Below are 23,700 nucleotides of genomic sequence, written 5' to 3'. Positions count from 1 at the left end.
AAAAAAAAAAAAGTGTTAAAAGAGTTGTTTGCATAAAGCTGGGCTCAGCTGGAGAAAATGGAGAGGAATTGAAAAAGGGAGACCCTTTTCTACAAAGCCTTATTGTAGAGCCACTTTTCTCATCTGGCCCTGAGCCTCTGGTAGTCTCCAGTGCAGGGAGAGGGGATGGTAGGGTACCCCAGACCTTCCTGCCAGCTGTGTGCCAGCTGCCCCTCTTCTCCCTCATTGGGCTGCTTCATTTGTGAGTAGAAGGCTTCTCTGAGGTGATGAGAGCCTCATTTCACTTGGAATGCCCCTGGGTGCCCCATGGCTCTAGTTTCTATGGCTTCCCTGCTCACTCACAGGAAATGTAACTTCTGGCAATCAGGCCTGTCTGCCATGAGCAGAGCTTACTCCTCTAGAGCAAAGTGAATTCACATTAGGCCGTATGGGTTCCAGTCTGCTGGGCTGAGAGATTATTGGAGATCTTTCCTTAAAGGAGCTCTGGGATGGTAGTTTTGTAGTTCCTCAGAATCATTTACTTCTCATTGGAACATTGTTCTTAATTTTTCTTCATTGTTCTAAGCTCCTAATGAAGCTTCATAGTTGGTCTTTTCCACAACATGTGGTATGTATGAACTCCAGGCTCCACCCTGAGTCTGAGTTAGAACATAACTGATTGTAATTCTGTTACGGAGTGAATATGGGCAGATAACCATAGTTGCAAGCTATATGAAGTACCTAAACATAGGCCAGACACTGTTATCAGCTCTTCCTATATATATATATATATATATATATATATATATGAATATATATATGTATATTCATATATATATGAATCTTCAATACAGTCAGCCACCAAGAATATCATTCTCATCATTCCCACTAAACAGATAAACAGAAGTGGGATTTGTCTGGTGCACACTGCTACCATGTATGTGTCTGTGCTCAGATTTGAATCTAGACAGTAGCCCTCCAGAACTCATGCTTTCAACCCTGCCTCTTTGCAGAAAGTGGGCAGTACAACTTCTCCATAGCTTCATTCTGGCGTACCTTGAGGTGGCAAAAAAGAATACTCAGCTGTGGAGTACATAGATGTGGGTTGAGTCATGGGTCCCACATTTACAAAAGTCATAATTTAACCTATATAAATCCTACATAATATTTTATACTAAGGTAATAGATATAAAATGCCAGCTCATAATTTATTATCAGATGTATTTAGAAGTTACAACAGTGTCATACATTTTATAGAGATTTTAAAGCAGAGGTTGCCTACACTGACATTTAACTCTATCACTTAGGGGTTGAATGAATGTGGCAAAGTTCCTAAGCCTCTCTAAGGGTCAGCTTTCATATCCTTACAGTGAGTTATTTTGTGTAGGAGATGCACTTAAAAACAGAACAGAGCATGGCACACATTTTAGGTGCTCAAGAAGTGTTGGGGTTATTGTTCTGTAAATCAGTATGGACTCTTGTATTGAGTATGTATTTATTTTGTAACATGGATTGATGTAACAGTGGTTCAATATAAGTTCTTCAGCTGCAGTGCATTGTCGGCCTTCTATGAATGTTAGCTTACATACATGTACATGCACACTCACATGTATGCATACACACAAATACACACATATATGCACATACACAGCATTCAGAAAGTCTATATTTGAAATTATAAGAACTTAGTGAATTCTGACTTGTTCAGTAAGGGCTCTGTTTTTCTTGGCAAAGCAATCATTGACTTTTTTTTTTAAGGGTTAGAGAAACTTCAAAGTTAATTTTAAAGCTGTCTGAAAACCAGCTGGAAGAATTAACACCACACCTAACAGTTGCAAGGAAAAAAAGATGGATTGACTATGACATTTACTTTCTTCATAGGCTCTTAAAAACTAACGTAATTTGCTAAACTGTTGCAAATAATCAACTGGAATCTTAAACAATTCTAGAATGACTATCTTCTCTGATGTAGTTTTATAGATGTTGGTAAGTGAAAAATAAGTCATTGAATGAAGCATTTTCAAAATAGAACCTTAAACAGCTGTTGAGGGTTTGGCCAAAATATTTGCTTATAAAAGAAGAGGATGCTGCAAGCCCAATGATTATAAAAAAGAATGTGCAAAGTAGAAAGCAAACTGAACGTCCATCAGTAAGGGACTATACATTGTAGCATATACTTAAAATAGAGTGAATCTGCAGTCATTGAAATAATGAGATATTATTTATATGCTGTATGGAATGGACCATGAGGCAAGAATTTTTTCTGTTTTCATTGCTTTTTTAGTGGTTCCTAGAATAATTGCTGAATAATGAGTAAATGAATGAGTGAATATTTTTCAATGAGACAAAGCAAAGTATTTAACAGAGTCTATAGTTAGTGGCCATTTATGATTTTAAATAGAGGTATCTGTATACGTGTGCATGTGCATAGAAAACATTGTTTGTCTCTGGCGAGGGACTGGAAGGCTAGGGTTGGGAGGGAGGGAGATTTGTTTTTTATTTTGAATGCATTTTTTTTTTTTTTGGTGGTTGTTGTGTTTTTCTTTGTATCATACCCCGTTATGCCTATATACTAATTAAAAATAAAAGTTCAGAAGACCTGATTCCCCTGTTTGGTTTTATTTTTTATTCTGCATAGCCTACCCTTTCTGTGACCCCTTTACTACATACAGGCTGTTTAATTTTCTCACCATGGTTAAGTGTCTGCAACCTCTTGATGGAGTAATCACATTGCTTTTAGGGGAAGGGTATCTACTAGATGGAATTAATGTATAATAAATGGTGCATTATGCCGCCTTTGCAAATTGCTGATGAAGGAGGCCTTTGGAGAAGTCTTCATGGACCTCTGACACCTTAGGCCAAACTTGGTCCTTCTTTGGAACTCTGTAGATGCTTAAGATGAATAGGTGGCTAGAATATGAGTCACCTAAGAATTTATAATTTTATCACAATAAAGGCCTGTCAGAAAGAAAGCCAGTTTTGCTTTACTATGGATACTTCCTGGTCTTTGATACACATCTTATGTACAATTCCAATATTCTGACCTCTTGTAATTATGTCTTTTAATGAAGTAGTCTCTAAAGTGTGAGATGACCCATGAGATTATAGGAAGAAACCCTCAGGAGTTCCATGTATATACATTTTTAAAATATTACCTTTTTAATATCATATATATACCACATTACTGGTATGCCATATTTTCCTTCTCCTTCTCCCTCTTTCTCTCTCTCTTTCTCTCTCTCTCTCTCTGTCTTTTTTTTGGCTGAACCATTGAAAGTAAGTTGATGGCCTGACGTGGTAGCTCACACCTGTAAACCCAGCACTTTGGGAGGCAGATCATGAGGTCAGGAGATCAAGACCATCCTGGCTAACACTGTAAAACCCCGTCTCTACTAGCAATACAAAAAATTAGCCGGGCATGGTAGCATGCGCCTGTGGTCCCCTCAGGAGCCTGAGGCAGGAGAATCCCTTACCCAGGAGTCAGAGGTTGCAGTGAGCTGAGATTGCGCCACTGCACTCCAGATCAGGTGACAGAGCAAGACTCTGTCTCAAAAAAAAAAAATAAAAAAAAAAAAAAAAATAAAGGGAAGTTGCTGACATTATGCCACTTCACCTTTGCTCACATCACATTTTTCATTTCTTAAGTTTATTTTAAGTTACTATAATTTGGGATAGATGTTAATTTTTTTTCTTTCTTATGAATTTGTCAGGAGTGACATGTTATGAGGGGATGTGTATATTAAGAGTTGTGTCTGAAGTTTTCATATGTGTCCATTTCTAAGATATAGGTCTTAATTTCCGTCACCCCTGAGTATTTCGGTAAACTGAAACTAATTTGTAAATTTCTGTTGCAGCCTGCCTCTTTCCAAAGATATAGATCCTCCTGCACTAGATGGGATTGAAATAAATAACAGTGATGGTGAAGATATTAGCAACATGGTAACATACATATAGCTATTTTTATTTTATAAATGGCACTCACATGTGTTGCTTAATCTACAAAAGAACCCCATCAGGTTTGCATTATGTTTGTTTTCAGAAATAACTCTAATCATACCACTTGCTTCTCAGTATTTCTGACAGCTTATATATTCTTTGACGTTCGGGAACTGGCCTGGTGCTCTGTTAGGCATTGGGGTTGCTAGTGGCTTGGTGATGGATCAGAAGAAAAATGAGACCCCTTGTAATCACACCTTAACACAGACAAAATATGAAAATTGTCCAGACCACAAAAATGACCACACATCCTCCCATTCTGGCTAATATGAGTGAATGGTGCTTCTTTACATGTTAGAGTTGTAGTATTGCTTCCTTCTTCCTGCATGCTAGGTAAGATTTATTAGGAAACACAATTATAGAATTACTTCCATGTCTTAACAGCATTTAGTCCTGAACAAAGCCCTACTTCCTTGAACCCTTTCCAAATCATGTAAAGTTATCCAACACATGCCCAAATCCTATAAAAGTTCTTTGCAATCTCCTCTTCCTGAGATACCCCAGTTCCCACAGTGTGCATTATCTGTATTGCATTGAGTGATAAATTGACTAGTACAACTACAGGTATGCTCCTAATGGTCTTTGAAGCATTTGCTATGTAGTTGCTTACAAACAGAAGAACTTTACAGAAGTCTTTGGGTAGTATTTTATGGTAAAATATAGTATTTTAAAATAAAATAGTCATTATTCATTATAATTTGTAAATTATAAAAATGTAAAGGTACAAGAATAAAAGAAAAATGTGCATTAATTTCATAACCCAGGAATAATCATAGTGAATATCTGGATATATCTACTTTGTATATCTGCATCTATGTTTACAACACCTCTGTCTCCCCCCATATACACTCACACAGATATACACACTCATACACTTGAGACATAGACAATTGGTATTATCCTGTGTATGCAGTTTTGTATCCTGCTTTTTTCATTTAACATGATTTTCATGACTATTTCTTATGTAATCTGATTTTCCTCCAATACATATCTTTAATTGTTAGTGTCTTGTCAAATCAGAACAGAAAGATGTTCATTCATTATTCTGTCTAAAATGATTGGGTTTTCCTTTTTAAATGGCTGTGATAAACATCTTCATTTTGTTGTTGTTGTTGTGTTTTTTTGTTTTTTTTTTTTTTGTTTTTTTTTTTGTTGAGATGGAGTTTCGCTCTCGTTACCCAGGCTGGAGTGCAATGGCGCGGTCTCGGCTCACCGCAACCTCCGCCTCCTGGGTTCAGGCAATTTTCTGCCTCAGCCTCCCGAGTAGCCAGGATTACAGGCACGTGCCACCATGCCCAGCTCATTTTTTGTATTTTTAGTAGAGACAGGGTTTCACCATGTTGACCAGGATGGTCTCGATCTCTTGACCTCGTGATCCACCCACCTCGGCCTCCCAAAGTGCTGGGATTACAGGCGTGAGCCACCGCCCCCGGCCCCTGTTGTGGTTTTTATACTTAAGGTTCTGGGGTACATGTGCAGAACATGCAGGTTTGTTACATAGGTATGCACATGCCATGGTGATTTTCTGCACCCATCAACCCATCATCTACATTAGGTATTTCTCCTAATACTGCCCCTCCCCTACCCCCCCATTCCCTGAGAGGCCACAGTGTATGATGTTCCCCTCCCTGTATCTATGTGTTCTCATTGTGCAACTCCCACTCATGAGTAAGAACATGTGGATGTTTGGTTTTCTGTTCCTGTGTTAGTTTCTTGAGAATGATGGTTTCCAGCTTCATCCATGTCCCTGCAAAGGACATGAACTCATCCTTTTTTATGGCTGCATAGCATTCCATGGTGTATATATGCCACATTTTCTTTATCCAGTCTATCATTAAATGAGTGTTTGGATTGGTTCCAAGTCTTTGCTATTGTGAAAAGTGCTCCAGTAAACAAATGTGTGCATGTGTCTTTATAGTGGAATGATTTATAATTCTTTGGATACATACCCAGCAATGGGATTGCTGTGTCAAATGGTATTTCTAGTTCTGGATCCTTGAGGAATCACCACAATATCTTCCACAATGGTTGAACTAATTTACACTCCCACCAATGATGTAAAAGTATCCCTATTTCCCTACATCCTCTCCAGCATCTACTGTTTCCTGACTTTTTAATGATTGCCATTCTAACTGGTGTGAAATGGTATCTCATTGTGGTTTTCATTTGCATTTCTCTAATGACCACTGAAGATGAGTTATTTTTCATGTTTGTTGGCCACATAAATATCTTCTTTTGAAAAGTGTCTGTTCCTATCCTTCACCCATGTTTTGATGGCATTGTTTGTTTTTTTTCTTGTAAATTTGTTTAAGTTTCTTGTAGATTCTGGATATTAGCCCTTTGTCAGATGGATAGAGTACAAAAATTTTCGCCTGTTCTGTAGGTTGCCTGTTCACTCTGATGATAGTATCTTTTGCTGTGCAGAAGCTCTTTAGTTTAATTGTATCTCATTTGTCAATTTTGGCTTTTGTTGCCATTGGTTTTGGTGTTAAGTCATGAAGTCTTCGTCCACACCTATATCCTGAATGGTATTACCTAGGTTTTCTTCTAGGGGATTTTTGTGGTTATAGGTCTTAAGTTTAAGTGTTTAATTTATCTTCAGTTAATTTTTGTATAAGGTGTAAAGAAGGGGTCCAGTTTCAGTTTTCTGCATATGGCTAGCCAGTTTTTTCAACACCATTTATTAAATAGGGAATCCTTTTCCCATTGCTTGTTTTTGTCAGTTTTGTCAAAGATCAGATATTTATAGATGTGTGGCATTATTTCTGAGGTCTCCATTCTGTTCCATTGGTCTATATGTCTGTTTGGTTACCAGTACCATGCTGTTTTGGTTACTGTAGCCTTGTAATATAGTTTGAAGTCAGGTGGCATGACACCTGAAGCTTTGTTCTTTTTGCTTAGGATTATCTTGGCTACACAGGCTCGTCTTTTGTTCCATATGAAATTAAAATTAGTTTTTTCTAATTCTGTGAAGAAAGTCTGTGGCAGCTTGATGGGAATACCACTGAATCTGTAAATAACTTGGGGTAATGTGGCCATTTTCGCAATATTGATCTTCCTCTCCATGAGCATGGAATGTTTTTCCATTTGTTTGTGTCCTGTCTTATTTCCTTGGGCAGTGGTTTGTAGTTCTTGAAGAGGTCTTTCACATCCCTTGTAAGTTGTATTCCTAGGTATTTTATTCTCTTTGTGGCAATTGTGAATGGGAGTTCACTCATGATTTGGCTCTCTGTTTGTCTATTATTGGTATATAGGCATGCTGGTGATTTTTGCACATTGATTTTGTATCCTGAGACTTTACTGAAGTTGCTTATGAGCTTAAGGCGATTTTCGACTGAGACGATGGGGTTTTCTAAATATACAATCATGTGATGTGCAAACAGAGACAATTAGATATCCTCTCTTCCTACTTGAATACCCTTTATTTCTTTCTCTTGCCTGATTGCCCTGTCCAGAACTTCTAATACTATGTTGAATAGGAGTGGTGAGAGAGGGCATCTTTGTCTTGTGCTGGTTTTCAAAGGGAATGCTCCCAGCTTTTGCCCATTCAGTATGATATTGGCTATGGGTTTGTCATAAATAGCTCTTATTATTTTGAGATACATTCTATCAATACCTAGATTATTGAGTGTCTTTAGCATGAAAGGGTGTTGAATTTTATCATAGGCCTTTTCTGCATCTATTGAGATAATCATGTGGTTTTTGTTATTGGTTCTGTTTATGTGATGGATTATGTTTATTGATTTGTGTATGTTGAACCAGCCTTGCATCCAAGGGATGAAGCTGACTTGATTGTGGTGGATAAACTTCTTGATGTTCTGCTGGATTCGGTTTGCCAGTATTTTATTGAAGATTTTCACATTGATATTCATCAGGGATATTGGCCTGAAATTTTCTTTTCTTACTGTGTCTCTGCCAGGTTTTGGTATCAGGATGATGCTGGCCTCATAAGATGAGTTAGGGAGGAGTCCTTCTTTTTCTATTGCTTGGAATAGTTTCAGAAGGAATGGGACCAGGAATCGTATCTGTGGTGGAATTTGTCTGTGAATCCATCTGGTTCTGGCCTTTTTTTGGTGGGTTATTAATTACTGCCTCAATTTCAAAACTTGTTATTGGTCTATTCAGGGATTCGACTTCTTCCTTGTTTAGTCCTGGGAGGGTGTAGGTGTCCAAGAATTTATCCATTTCTTCTGGATTTTCTAGTTTATTTTCATAGAGACGTTTATAGTATTTTCTGACGGTAGTTTGTATTTCTGTAGGATCAGTTTTTTAATATATGTTCAGGTTTCTGTTTATTTGTTTAGGATAGATTTCCCTTGGAAAGAATATATCTTTTCAAAGTTTTTTATGTGTTGCCTGCTTATTTAAAAAAAAAATTTTTTTGATGCGTATACTATCCAGATTTAGTAACAGTTGGGCCCTGGGGCTTCCTGCACCACGGGGAGCCCTGAAGCCCTCTCTCAGCCTGGCTGCTCTTCCCAGCACATCTGCTTCCTTCCTTTCTCACAGCAGACTGATTATTACATTTTACCAACATGACTACATTTGCAGTCACCACATGGAAGAAGGGAGAGGGGCACTTACCAATGAAGGAAAAATGATTGTGCGTTGAGGATGTAACCCAGTGTGTATGAACTAAAACCTCTTTAAGAGCAGACCCTGATGAATCATTACCTCTTTATCAGCACAAGCAGCTTTGTGAAATCCTCTGTCCAGTAGACATATTTTGAATAAATAGATAATAAATCGATTTTATATGTAAAGCAACTTGCAGTATCAAAAATCCTTTTAATAAAATACAACCCCATCTTAAAAACAAATGTAGAAATTGATAGCCCCCCTGTATTTTTAAAATATATATTGATTCTGCCATCCTGCATTTATTTATTGAGGGTCTCTGTTTGCCAGGCACTTTTTAGGCACTGGGAATATATTAGTGAGTTCAACAGAGTTTACATTATGGAGCACGAATATAGAAAAAAACACCCAAAATAAATGTAACATGTCAGGAAGTGATATATGCTGTTATATAAAGTTAATGAAGCAGGGTAAGAGGGTTAGAGAATAAAGGAGTTTGATGTTATTTTAGATAGAGTGGTCCAGGAAAGCCTGTTTAAGCAGTCTCCTGTTGGTTGTGATCACTGATCTCAACTATTCTTTCTAGCTTAGATGTTACTGAACAACTAAGCATAAGTTGCTATTTTATGTGGTTTGTGACTTTCCCTTTGAGCCCATTGTGGTGTTAAGCACTTTCCATATGTTGTTTAATATTCCTGTTGATATTATGAGAAAGCTCCTAAGCCTTTTCTGTGGAAGTGAGTGTAGGGGAAGTGAGAGAGGTTACCTTACTTGCTTGAGTTCATCTAGTAAGTGGTAGCGCTGATCCTGACAACTAAACTTTGTTTAAAGCCCCTTGAAACCCTATCATTAGCAAGGACTGAGAGAAGCCTAGGGTTAGTCCTCTCCCAGGTTCCTGAGGCTAAAAAGGAAAAAGCACTCATGGTCAAAACTACTGGTGAAAGGTTAATTAGAAAGCATTGGTATGTAAACTGTATTTACATTAACGACAGGCTGCTTTTGTTTCCAGAAAGTGGGTACCGGCACAGGCCTCTCTTCATATGCTAAATAGTTGCCACAGTCTGCTAGAGAGCCCAGGAAGCCAGCTCCATTTGTGTCTAGGAATAGTGTGGAAAGCCTGGCCAGGCTTTTGATCCAAATATATTCCCTTACACCCTCCTCATTGATCCCTTCTACTTTGGCCATGATCACAAAAGTAGATACTGGTTAAAAGACACAGACATCTTTTTTGTTTGTTCTTGGTCCCAGAGAACACAGTATCAATTTCAGATGGTTGCTTGGCAATATTGTGCAGAAGAGGTTTTCTCTTTGATAGTAGTTGGTGTGTGTTGGTTTGACGGTAGTTGGTGTGTGTCTGTTTGACAGAAGTTGGTATGTGTGTTTGTTTGACAGTAGCTGGTATGTGTTTCTGTTTCACAGTAGTTGGTGTGTGTGTCTGTTTGTTGGCAGTTGGTACATGTTGCTGGTTAACAGTAGTTGGTATGTGTTTCTAGTTGATGGTAGTTAGTACGTGAGCCTGTTTGATGGTAGTTGGTACTTGTGCCTGTTTGACAGTAGTTGGCGTGTGTGTGTTTGATGGTAGTTGGTATGTGTTTCTGGTTGACAGTAGTTAGTGTGTGTGTGTGTTTGATGGTAGTTGGTATATGTTCCTGGTTGACGGTAGTTGGTATATGTGTGTGTTTGATGGTAATTGGTACATGTTTCTGGTTGATGGTAATTGGTATGTGTGTCTGTTTGATGGTAGTTGGTACATGTTTCCAGTTTATGGTAATTTGTATGTGTGTCTGTTTGATGGTAGTTGGTATGCGTTTCTGATTGATGGTAGGCAGTCGGTATGTGTGTCTGTTTGATAGGTGGTATGTGTGTCTGTATGTTTGTCTTATTTAATAAACGAAAAATATTAAGGAATGAGCAGAGAAAAGAGGCAGGAGGAATCTGACTGCTGCCATGCCTGTCCATCTCAATTTTGCTCTGAGGGTTAGATGACAGCATGGCATCTATCAGATCTTCCTGATTGAAGATAATCACATTGAGGCTATAATTAATTTTTCAACTCAATTACAGGCTTCTTTTGATAGCCTTAACATTGTATTTGCCAGATTATAAGAGCTTTGGTAATACTGCAGTTCAACCCCAGCCCAACTTGGTATAAATCTACCTATAGGGAATTGATTTCTGGATAGTTACTTCTTTTAGAAAATGCTTAACACAAAGAAAAATGTTTTTGGATGAGAGAGAAGGAGGTAGATAGAGATCAGTGGTTTTTTTTTTTTTTTTTTTTTTTTTTTTTCCAGCATCACATGGAAGGATGGTATGTATCTTTTAATCTGGCCAGAGAATATCCCCTGAGTCCATGCCACTTAAAGCATTTTCCTTAGCTGTGATATTTTGTTGTTTGTATTGAGAATTTAGAAGTCTTGAGGCCATTGCTTTTCTGGTTCCCAATAATGCTATCTTCTGGTTTTATCCTTATACTCCAACCTGTAGGTTAGTGAAAAAGGCAGAGGGTATTGTAAACATAACTGCTTACATTTATTTTATATATATATATAAAATATATGAGCAGATATATATATATGGAGAGAGAGAGAGAGAGAGAAAATCTTGCTCTTGTTGCCCAGGCTTGAGTGCAGTGGCATGATCTTGGCTCACTGCAACTTCCACCTCCTTGGTTCAAACAATTCTCCTGCCTTAACCTTCCAAGTAGCTGGGATTGCAGGCACCTGCTACCACACCCGCTAATTTTTCATTAAAAAATTTTTTTATTTTTTATTTTTTAATAGAGACAGGGTTTCACCACATTGGCCAGGCTGGTCTTCAATGCCTATCCTCAGGTGATCCGCCCACCTTAGCCTCCCATAAATCTGGGATTTTACAGGTATGAGCCATCGTGCCTAGCCTACATTTAAAAGATTATTATCTTCATAATCTGTCTCTTTAAATGTGTAATTTTCAGGGAGTTGGGAAACAGCATGGGATCCTAATTTGACTATTAAATAATGATTGTATCCTTTGCATTTACTTAATACTCTAGTGATTTTTTTCAGTGGAAGGTGAAAAGTTGGGAGGTCATTTTGGAAATATTTGAATCCAGCAATGATTTCCTGATTAATTGTTGTTATTACAAGGTATACCCAGGTTCTGAAGACTCTTGTTCAGAGTACATCCTTCTCTGCCCTGCATGACCATAACATTCCCCCACTGCCATTTTTTCACTCTTCTCACTTACTGAACATTAAAATATGAGGAGACAAAGAGGAATAAGTTACAGTTTGGGGAGAAATGCCTGAATAAATAACAGTGAACCAATGTGGCAAATGGCACAAAATGCTATAAATTATTTGGAAAATGCAAAAGAACACAGAGGAAGGAGTGAAAGGGAACACAGAGAAGGGAGTGCTTCCTCCTGGTTATAAATGGCATGGCTTCCACAGAAAAATGGGCTTTGTAATATCAATAGGGGTTTCCTGGGCAGAGAAAGAAGGAAAGATCTCAGGGAGAGGTAATAACTTGAGCAAAGGCATGTTGCCATAAATGTGTTTGATCTGTTCATGGACAATGTATAGTGGAATGCATTTAGGACTTAAATTCACAGAATGGATGAGGGATTATGGCAGAGAAGGTTAGACGGCGTAGGTCAGGATATCTTGTAAAGGACCTGAGTTGCACTTAAACACCTCTGTTTCACTTGAAACTCATTCCATTGTCATAGCCAGAAGAATTCAAACTCAAACAGAAAAGAGAATTTATTTGCTTACCTAATGAAAGAGTCTGAAGATAAACTACCTACAGGCATGGCTGGCTCTAGGTACCCAAAACATATTGGCAGTTTGTCCTTGTATCTCCCTTCTGCCCTCTGCTGTGCTGGTGCCATTCTCAGCCTTATCTCTGATGGGAAGAGAATTGTTCCTAGCACTATTAGATTCCCATCCTTGAAGCTTAGCATCCTTCATGAAAAGTGAGTTTCCTTTTCTCAGTGGTTACAACCAATGTCCCAGATTGAAACCAGTTAGATTAGCCAGGGACATATGCCAGCCCTGAACACCTTGACTAGAGAATGGACCATGCTGATTAGCTTGGTCAGGGTCACATGCACCTCAAGAGCTGGGAGCTGGTGGCCAGAAAATGGGTACTAGTGAATAGATAGACCAAAACAGTGCCTTTCCAGTATAAATCCCACCCTACGCTATTGGCTCCTTTGAAAAGACCCTGGATTCCTTTTTTTATTCCTTTTGCCTTTATAACTTTATAACTGGCAAAGGAGCCAGCCGGAAGGCTCATTATCTTTTTTGTATAAATGCCCAGGAAGGGTACGCTTTCGCAGTATTTCAATGAGAGAAATATGTATGTATCCAGGTCACTTTTTATTTTCATTAATATTACCCCATACTGGTTTCCTGAGACCTTCCTATACAGGAAGTTCTAGAAGCTGGGAACCTATAGTATGCTAGGAGTTATTATACAAAGATGAATCTAGGCTTCACAGAACTTGTAGCTTAGTAGGGATGATAAGATTAGAACAACAACAAAAATATATAGTGAAACATCAGCATATATGTATACAACAGACACAAAATCAACAGTGTGTACTAACTTAAAGTTCAGGGGAAAACATATAAATGTAAATAACAAAATCCGTGCAAGCTTTTACACACATGTGGTGTGTAAAAGTGTCAAAGTGAACAAGAGCTTAGGTGTGAGTTGGATTTTTCCATTTGTTTTCAGTTTCCATGTGCCCCTCATGGTGTGAGCATCTCACCAAGTGGGTGTGATTCTAGTGTCTTACTACGTATTTTTAAAAATTCAATTTGGTCCTTAAATTCAAGCCAGCTTCTTCAGCTACTATTTAACCAAAGAAGCAGCAGTGAAGGGTGATTTTGACTTTAAGCTGTCAAGAAAAAATATTGAAGTGTCATAATTAAGATAGAGGTTACCTAACTGATTTCTATTTTAAGAAATACTAATTTTCGTTTTGCCAAATGAAACCTTACCTTTTTTCCTTTGAATAATCCCCCATAGTTACATGCATAAAGTAGCTTTCAGCTGAATGAGTGATGATATTTGAATGCCATTGATAGTTTCATTCCATTAGAAGAGAAAGAAACTGAACATTTGGATCGCTTTTGAGATTTGAAAGAGTACGGCGTTCATTGTTTTCCTGGTGTGAAGCATGCCCGAATCCTTACAGAAATTTACTGAATCCTTGTTCCCTATTCTTTTTCTTGAACACCAACTTTACTCATAGAAAAGGGATAGGGTTGAATCTATACAGCTTCCTTCTTCCTCTTCCTCTTGCTATCTCTGGTATTGGTTGAAGTCAGCAGCTTATATCGGAGCTGCAAAAGACAAGACATCTAATCTAGTTCACCTGCCTTCTTTTGGAGACAAGGAGAGTGAGCTTCTCAAAGTTAACGATAATCTTCTCATGAAGCATTAGGAAAGGGGAAAATTTACTTAATGACCTGGTATTAGAACTATCCACTATCATCAGACTTCCTTTACTTCTTTCATATCTTTTTCAAATTCATGGTAAAGAGTGTCAGTAAGGTCACTTAGGGAACAAGAACAACACCAAGAAGAAGCTGACCTGGGCTGACTTCTCCTACCAGCCGTGTTGGATCCTGCCAGAGTTATTTTTGTCCTTGGCAGTCTTCTTCCTTCCTAATTGCTGTGCCATATGGTGCCTTGTCCCCCACATGGAGAGTTGGCACTTCCCCTCCATTCAATCTCTATCCTTTCTGTTGCACAAATTACCTGCCGTGGTGATTGGGGTTGAACAAACTCACCCCCTAGAGGCTCTGCAGCGTCCATACCTTAGAAATCAGAGCTGAAACCTCCTGTTGATGCTCTGGATTGGTGACCAGGAATGAAAAATCTAAACAAGAAATAGTGAAATGGGATTGAGTTTGGAGGCAGCCATACCTGGGTTCAAATCTTTTGCTCTCTTGCCATCATCGTCAGTGTTCTCACTGACCTCACAGTCAACATGAATTGAATGCTCACTGTATGTCTCTGTATGCCAGGCATCATGATCTCATTTCCTTATCTCATTTGTCACAGTAGCTCTCAGGGAAATGTGGCTCACAATAGTTATTAAGACACTTGCCCAGGTCACATAGCTTGGGCTAGTTTCAGACCCTGGTCTCTCTCTTTCCAAATCCCACACTTTTCTTTTCTTTTTTGGAGACAGGGTCTCACTGTCTCACTGAGGCTGGAGTGTGCAGTGCAATGACAGCTCACTGCAGCCTTGATTTCCTGGGCTCAGGTAATCCTCCACTTCAGTCTCCTGAGTGAGTGTCTGGGACTATAGGTGCGCACCACTACATCTAGCTAATTTTTATTTACTTATTATTATTATTATTGTAGAGAAAGATCTTGCCATCTTGCCCAGGCTGGTCTTAAACTCCTGGACTCAAATGAGCCTCGCCTTGGCCTCCCAAAGTTCTGGGAGTATAGGCATGAGCCCCGCACCTGACTCCACATCCCACACTCTTAACCAATGATGCCTTCTAACTCTGAAATATTATCTAAAATTGATATTAAGTTGTGCTCTTAAACTGCATTCCATGCCATCACATAATTTGGAAATAGGACGCCAATGATAATGCTTTAGAAAAACACACACACAAACATACAACAAACATTTATTCTTTCACCAGGTTTCTGAGAGTCAGGAATCCAGGAACAGCTTAGCTGGGTAGTTCTGGCTCAGGCAGTTCTGGGTACTTCTCTGTCTTACAAGCTTGCAATCAAGCTGTCAGGCTTCAATCATCTCCAGGCTTGAGTATGGCCAGAGAATCCACTGTTAAGCTAGTGCTTGTGATTCTTATAAAACATTCTGAGTCTAGAATTTACATAGGCCATATAAGCTCTCATGAATGATCTTATCTATTAGTGGAGAATTTGGATTAGATGGATATAATAATTGGGATGATTTCACGAGACTTTGCAGGTTGAATTTTCAAAGTCTCCACCAAGCAATGGTCTTAACCACATGGATTCAAATGCTCAGAGAATGTTTCGATAGAGGAGATCTTTTAGAAGCTGCCTCATTGGGGGAATATTTGATCTTATTAAAAGGATTGTATACATAGCTTTCTATATGATTTTGGTAGAATCCTACATGTTACTTTCCTCAAAGGGTAGTCAGAGTCTTTGAATTCTATAAAGTGATTTTGAGGGGATCATGGTATAATGTCTGAATTTTTTTAATAATTAGATATTTATGACATTTTGAAACTATTTTGGAAGTTGTTCATATTTTGTGATAGTCAAAACACTAAAGTAATGATTGTAGTGTTTCAAAAATGGATCCAAAAATGAAAATTATGAGTATAGTCTAAGCTTCTTTCTGAATAAACACAATGCAAAAGTTACCATCAACTTACCATCTGTTCCTTCAAGATTTGATTCTGTGATAGGACGTGCAGATTGCAGTGTTACTATGAAGCCCCTGGGGTCACTGACCATGCCTCCTTTTGTCTTTATTTCTCCAGTGTCTACCACAGTGTCTTTACCTAGTAGGTGCTCTATAAATGTTGGACTGAGTTCAATTTACTAATATGAGATGAGAAAGAAAACCAGCCAGTATATGGAGGAAACATAAAACCAGTCCATTTACACATACCATAAGTAAGCCAGTCAAAAAATAGGGATTGCTTTCTTTTTGCAAGCCAGGAGCTGTTCTGAGTGTGCGGGGCTATATAGGATGCCCCCAAAAATTTATCTGTAGGTGGAAGGGGACAGACATTTACAAAGTAGATGAAGAGTTCCTGTGTAATCACATGCTACAAACCAGAAAGCATAGAGCCACATGGTATAGACCAGGAGAGAGGGAAGGGTCCTGCTAAAACAGTGATACCTCTAATGTTGTGCCATTTGAGGGGAGACTTGAACAGTGAGAAGGAGGCAGCCATACATGGATCCATGGGGAACATTGCTCTGCAAAGAAAGGGGAATGATCATAAATTAAAGCAGCTTACAGGATAGGAGAGCATTGTCTGTTTCTTCTTCTCAGAGGTAAGTAACCTATAGCTGATGATGCAGCTTGATGATCTTCTGGACCCAGATTCCTTCTGAATTTTTGCCTCTCCCTCCACAGGTTTTGGCTTCTTCTCTCTTGTTAATTGCATTTTCCCAAACACATGCTCCGGGCTTGGGCTGCTGTATTTGTACTGCAGCCAGTTCGACCCAGAAAGAGCAAAAGAGAGATGTGTCTTTTCCTGAAAGTTACACATACTTCTGCTTAGATTCAGTTGGTAGAATGTAATTGTTTGGTTATGTCTAGCTGCAAGGTGGGCTACATATGTAGTCTTTATTCCAGGGCACCATGTGCCCCTGACAAATTGGGTGTTCTATTATGAAGAAAGCATGGGAGAATGAATGTTGGAGATTAAGTCACTCCATGCCATAAACAGCAAGTGCAAAAGCTTTGGGATGCTCAAAGCCATTATGTCTTAGTGAAGCGAACAGAGACAGATGAGGTCAGAGAAGAAAGCAGGAGTGAGATCATATACAATTTTTTAGGTCATTATTAAGAATTTTTCCAAAAAATTGCTCCCAATAGGAAACGATTGGAACATTGAATAGAAACCACTGGAGTAAAAGATAAGATGATTCGGATTAGGATTTAGAAACTTTTCGCTAACTATTATGGAAAATGAATCTAGGAGGAGAAGACTGGAAACAGAGATATGATAGGAACACTTACGGATTTATAGGAATTGATGGTGGTGGTGGGTTATACTAGAGTTGTTGGCAGCTGAGAGAATGAGAAGGGGTCAGGTTTAGAATGCATGTTGGATGTAAGTGTAGGGCTAAGGGAAAATAATAATATTGGTGGCTAATTCTTTATTGAAAACTTGCAATGACAAGTGTACCTTTTGAAGCACTTTAGTATATTAACTCAAGTCACTCTTTTAATCTGTATAATAACTATTTGCTATAGCTGCCTATGTATTCTCATTTTATGGATGAGGAAACTGCAAAATAGAAAAGTCAAGGAACTAGCCTGAGGTCATAAGCTGGAAACTGAAAGAGCCATGACTTAAATCCAGCAATCTGGCCCCAAGGCATGTATGTTCTTAATGCTGCTGGATTCCACTTGAGGGTGATGCCTAAATGCTTCACTTGAGCAATTGGTTCGACGGTGGTTCATTTACAAAGATGGATAGGGAAGTTGGAGCTGGAGAGCAAACCTATAGTAGTTCAGTTTGGGAATGTTAATCTTATTAGAAATAAGTATTATAATTATAAATAATAATTGTGTGTTATAAGTATTATAAATAAATATTATAACTTTAAATTTTGAAATAGATTCTCATATAAAGTTGGAAGCATAGTGGAGTTTCTGTGTACCCTTCACCTGAGTTCCCCTGATTATAATGTCTTAGGCGTGCATTGCATTAATTCTAAGCTGTCTCTTACATATCTAAGTGGAAATTTCACGTAGGCAGTTGGATAATAGGCAAGACTGTTGCTCAGATGGCAACCCTAGCTATAAATTTGAGATATAATTTGAGATCCATTAGTATATTGATATAAAAAAAAATACATGGGTCTGGATTGGAGCATTTGGGGTTGATTTCTTTCAGGGAGTTCGTGTGTGTGTGTGTGTCCTGAGAGAATTGAATGTAAGAAAAGAGATTTTGCTTATGCTAGGAACCTATTTAATTAACGGTAAACAGTACCATTAATCTGTGGGCCAGACACTTTGTTAAGTATTACACATGACTTAGGTCATTTAATTCTCATAGCAACTTGGAAGCATGTGGATTATTTTTTAAAGAGGCAAAGAGAAATTTATAGGAACTACAAATAATAACGGAGCCAATGGGGATTCCAACAGTGGGCTGTTTTTCTCCAAACCCCACCCACCCTTTCTCTCTCTATGTATATACACACATACACACACCACACACACACATCAACACACGTATATGTGTGCATCTTGCTCTGCTGCCCAGGCTGGAGTAGTGCACAATCTTGACTCCCTGCAACCTCTGCCTCCTGGGGTCAAGCAGCCCTCCCACTTCAGTCTCCCCAGTAGCAGCCGGAACTATAGGCACACACCACCATACCCAGCTAATTTTGGTATTTTTTTTATAGAGACAGGGCCTTGCTATGTCTCTAGGCTGGTCTAGAACTCCTGGGCTCAAGCAATATGCCTACCTTAGCCTCTCCAAACCTATATCTTTAACCACTCTGCTATATGTTTCTGGAGGAATTTATGATGGAGGAATGAAAGATAGTCCTAGCACTTGCCTAATTCAGTGACATGAATGACATTAATGACAGGCATCCAGAAGTGACATTCAAAGTAGCAGTCTGAACACTAGGGATCACCTTCTCTATTTTAACCTTGGATATGATTATGGAGTTGATCTTGCTGCAGGTGCTCACTGTATTTATGCTGTGTGCAAGGTATTGCTTTATTCATTAATTTTTTTTTTTCAACAAATACCTACTGAATACTTAGCTAGGCACTCTCACAGCTATATGGGTGACATATAAACAGATGTGGAGAAGACTTAAAGTCATTTAAGATATTCCAAATGTGAAGGTGGGAGAGTTCAAGATCAGCTAATGGTGGAGAAGGAGAGGGAAAGACATTAACTAAACACGTACAGCAAAGGCTTACTACTGCAGAAATGAGCTGCTGTGTGTATATTATATTTATGTACATATGTGTATATCTTATATGTATGTATATACATTTTTATGTGTTATATCTGTATCCATATATTATCTATGTGTGTGTAAATGTATGTAGATTCTATTTCACTCCTAGGTACCTACTCAAAAGAATTGAAAAAGATTTTTAAATAAAAGCTCATACATGAATGTTCATAGCAGCATTACAATTCACAGTAGCCAAAAGTTGAAAAATTTTTTGTAGAGACAAGATGAGCTCCATTGTCCAGGCTGTTCTCAAACTTCTGGGTTCAAGCGATCCTCCTACCCTGGCCTCCCAAAATGCTAGGATTACAGGTGTGAGCCACCACACCTGACTTCATAGTATTTTGTTTTGTTTTGTTTTTCAGTCTCATTGTTATAAATTTATTTAATTTACTTTAGGTGCACACTATATCTGGCATTTCTCCCCATGTTATGCCTCCTCATCCCCCACTGTCTCTCCCCTTCCCCACCCAACTGTCCCCAGTGTGTGATGCTCCTCTCCCTGAGGTCCATGTGTTCTCGTTCTTCAACACCCACCTATGAGTGAGAACATATGGTGTCTGGCTTTCTGTTCTTGTGTCAGTTTGCTGAGAATGATGGTTTCCAGATTCATCCAAATCCCTACAAAGGACATGAACTCATCATTTTTTATGGCTGTGTAGTATTCCATGGTGTATATGTACCACATTTTCCTTGTCCAGTCTATCATCGATGGGCATTTGGGTTGGTTCCAGGTCTTTGCTATTGTACACAGAGCTGCAATGAACATACGTGTGCATGTGTCTTTATAGTAGAACAATTTATAGCTCTTTGGGTATATACCCAGTAGTGGGATTGCTGGGTCAAATGGAATTTCTATTCCTAGATCCTTGAGAAATCGCCACACTACCTTCCACAGTGGTTGAACTAATTTACACTCTCACCAACTGTGTAAGAGTGTTCCTATTTTTCCACATCCTCTCCAGCATCTGTTGTCTCCAGATTTTTTAATGATTGCTGTTCTAACTGGCGTGAGATGATATCCCAGTGTGGTTTTAATTTGCATTTCTCTAACGACCAGTGATGATGAACAATTTTTCGTATATTTGTTGAATGGTAAAATAATGTCTTGGAACAGGGGCCAATGTTTGCCTTGAGAAACGGGGAAATATTGGGAGTTGACATTTGCTGAGCATTTGCTCTCTGCTACGCATCATGCAAAGTCCTTAACTTACAGATTATCAAATTGAAATGATCACAAGAGCCCTATGTGGTAGGTGATATTTTCTTCACATTACAGATTCAGAAATTGAGGTGCAGATGGTTCTGTGATCTGCCTGGTATCTTACTAGAGAAAGGTAGTCTCTTGAGTGCCAAGTTCATTGGATTTTCCACTCCATGGGTATGGACACTACATCTCTTTATATATCCCTGGTGACTTTAGACCCTAGTTCCTGTCCTGCCTATAGTGTATCTATTGAATCTCTTCCACGAATGAATGCAGGACTTAGGCTATGTAAAGTAGCACCGTGTTTGACAGCAATTACACTGTATTGAAAATCTTAGTTTTGAGAAAACTTTAGATAAATTTTGCAACATTAGTTGAATTTTGCAGTGTTTTATCAATTTGTATCAGTTGACATGGAGTGAAAGAAAAGGGAGGTAAAAAATATGGTGCTTCGGTTAGTTTTGCAGTCTAAATTTCAGATCACCTTTTTCAAGATGTTTCAGTTTTTTCTTGATGTGCATGATAGCAGTGGAGCAAGGATAAATTAATAAGCCATTTTTAGTTAACTTATGATACTCTTAAAATCTCCATAGTCTTTCGCCCAACCAACAAAAGCAGTCTGTAAAAATATCTATGTTTTATGTGACGATCAATACTCCCCACCCCACTTTTTAAAAAACTGCCAGTTGGTACTTTTTATGATCTCTGTGAAATAACTTTGAGGTTTTTTGTTTTTGTTTTTGAGATGGAGTCTTCCTCTGTCACCCAGGCTGGACTGCAGTAGCATGATTTCAACCTCTGCCTGCCAGGTTCAAGTGATTATCCTGCCTCAGCCTCCTGAGTAGCTGGGATTACAGGCATGCACCACCACTCCTGGCTAATTTTTGTATTTTTAGTAGAGATAGAGTTTCACCATATTGGCCAGGTTGGTCTGGAACTCCTAACCTCAAGTGATCCACCTGCCTCAGACTCCCAAAGTGCTGGGTGTGAGCCACTATGCCCATCCCTGAAATATAATTAACTATGAACAAAATAAGCTACGTGTGAGACTCAGTGCCCTTATGGTAGCATCCCAAGCTCAGCAAGCTGTGGGAACACCAGTGTTGAGGGCTGGGACTTTGCTTCCTGAAAGGAGCCACTGGTGTGACAAAGGAGCTATTGCTTGTCCTCTGCAATCTCAGCCTAAAAGCAGTGATTTAGATTGGCTATTCGAGAAATACAGACAGTCACCAGTGGAAGAAGAGAAGATATGGGAATCTAAGCTTTCCTAAAATATCATTACCTTCCTAGATTTTTTAAAGCATCCAGTCTTTGCTTTATTATCTTTCAGGCCTGGAATTAAGGACTTAATATTCTTTTTTCCTTTCTCACTCCTGCCTGCTGGTGGCCTTTGAAGGTCCCAGGACTTAATGATTGATGGCAAAGCTTGGAGCTAACAGCTGTGGGTTGGATGGCTGTTTAATTTTTTCACTGTTAAAGGATTGTAGGAATGTTTAATCCCAGTTACCCGTACTGTCAGTTGAAGGAATGCTCCCGTCATAGCATTCAAAGAGGCAGGCCTGTAAAAGGTAGCATAGAAATTACCCTCTTGGTTGCTCTTGTATTTAAAGTGATGAGAAGGTGGGTTAAATACAGCGGTCCGCGCATGAGAGGAGAGAATTGGGCTTTTCACTTTGTAAACAATTGCAGGTATGTCCAGTGTATTATTAAGATAATTGAGCTGCAGTTCCATAAAAAGGATAGTTTCGTTACCAGATTCTTTCTTTAATACTGTCATAATGGCAGCTGTAGCACATATGAACTAATTTGCATGCAGATAAAGAATTCTGGGCAGCTTGGTAGCATAATTGCTGCATAACATACGTTACAAGTAAGAGCTGGAGCTTTTACTAGAGGTATGCTCGTGGGACCTATCTCCCTGACTTTGTTAAATTTCAAATGAAATACAAGCAAGGAATAGCCATTTCAGTGATGCCCCGTTTGTTTTACAGGCAATAACTTCCCAAGTTACCTTAATTTGAGCAGTCATTTTGGCAAAAAATGGCAAAGATGTCAACAACACCTTCACAGTGAACTGAACACGAAGGAAGGCAGGAAAAAAGAAAAAATGAAGCAAGCATATAACCCACCCTGCCACTGGAGTGGAAAAGCACAATAAATATTTCTCACTTGGAAATCACATTCGTTGGGTGATGTAGATGATGATGGAAGTGGAGAATGTACAGTGAGTTCTTTAAAAACTCATTACACATAACAAAGGATTCTTTGTTTTTGCAAAGATTAGGAAGGCTTTTCCCATATACATTTTCTATAAATTGTGATTTACCCCTAACTGTGACTTGGTGAAGTTACTGAAGTCCCCAGCAAAGTAAGCGATTAAAACAGGGGACAGTGTGGGCCTCTCTTACATGGAGCACTTTGATTAAACACAGTAGGTATTCAGGAAATATTTGTATAATTAGTAAGTGGCTTCCTACCATCAAACCCAAAGATGTTGAGTTAGGCACATTCTACCACTATATCAATGACAAGATATTGTTTTGTTCTTTTGTTTTTTTCATACATTTTCACAACTCAGAGGCTTTCTGTGACTGTAATTGAATGACTATGTGATTATAATCTCAGATGATTATATAGTGCTTATTCCAGCCCAGAGCACACGTTGAAAGTAAATATGTCATTTTATTTTACCATTTTAGAAGCGATATTAGTGGACTTAAAAACCTAACATTTCAGGCCGGGCGCAGTGGCTCAAGCCTGTAATCCCAGCACTTTGGGAGGCCGAGGCGGGTGGATCACGAGGTCAAGAGATCGAGACCATCCTGGTCAACATGGTGAAACCCCGTCTCTACTAAAAATACAAAACATTAGCTGGGCATGGTGGCGCGTGCCTGTAATCCCAGCTACTCAGGAGGCTGAGGCAGGATAATTGCCTGAACCCAGGAGGCGGAGGTTGCGGTGAGCCGAGATCGCGCCATTGCACTCCAGCCTGGGTAACATGAGTGAAACTCCGTCTCAAAAAAAAAAAAAAAAAAAAAAAAAAACCTAACATTTCAAACAGAACATTTCTCAGATTAGTGTTGATTCCTTAGTGAGGGTGAAATCTTTGAGTATCATGTATATATCTTAGTTCTACAGATTGTAAACGCATTCCAGAGGTTAGTCAATTGTTTCTCTGCATATTATCTCAGTACAGCAGACAGTGTGGTTACAAATACTGTAAAGGAGAAAAGAGAAAAAGAAAAACTTAAGAGTTGAGGGGA

The 23,700-nt window shown here is 38.8% G+C and overlaps 1 protein-coding gene across 27 annotated transcripts in view; it reads left to right on the top strand.

Annotated features, from left to right (window-relative positions):
• Window positions 1-23,700, top strand: part of MAGI1 (membrane associated guanylate kinase, WW and PDZ domain containing 1) — a 677,285-nt gene that overhangs the window by 487,588 nt on the left and 165,997 nt on the right. The window lies entirely within an intron of this gene.

Source organism: Sapajus apella, unplaced genomic scaffold (genome assembly GCF_009761245.1).
Source record: "Sapajus apella isolate SASKATOON/1434 unplaced genomic scaffold, GSC_monkey_1.0 scaffold23, whole genome shotgun sequence".
NCBI lineage: Eukaryota > Metazoa > Chordata > Mammalia > Primates > Cebidae > Sapajus > Sapajus apella.
The sequence above is the reverse complement of the archived record's forward strand: the minus strand, read 5'-3'. Positions and strand labels throughout refer to the sequence as shown.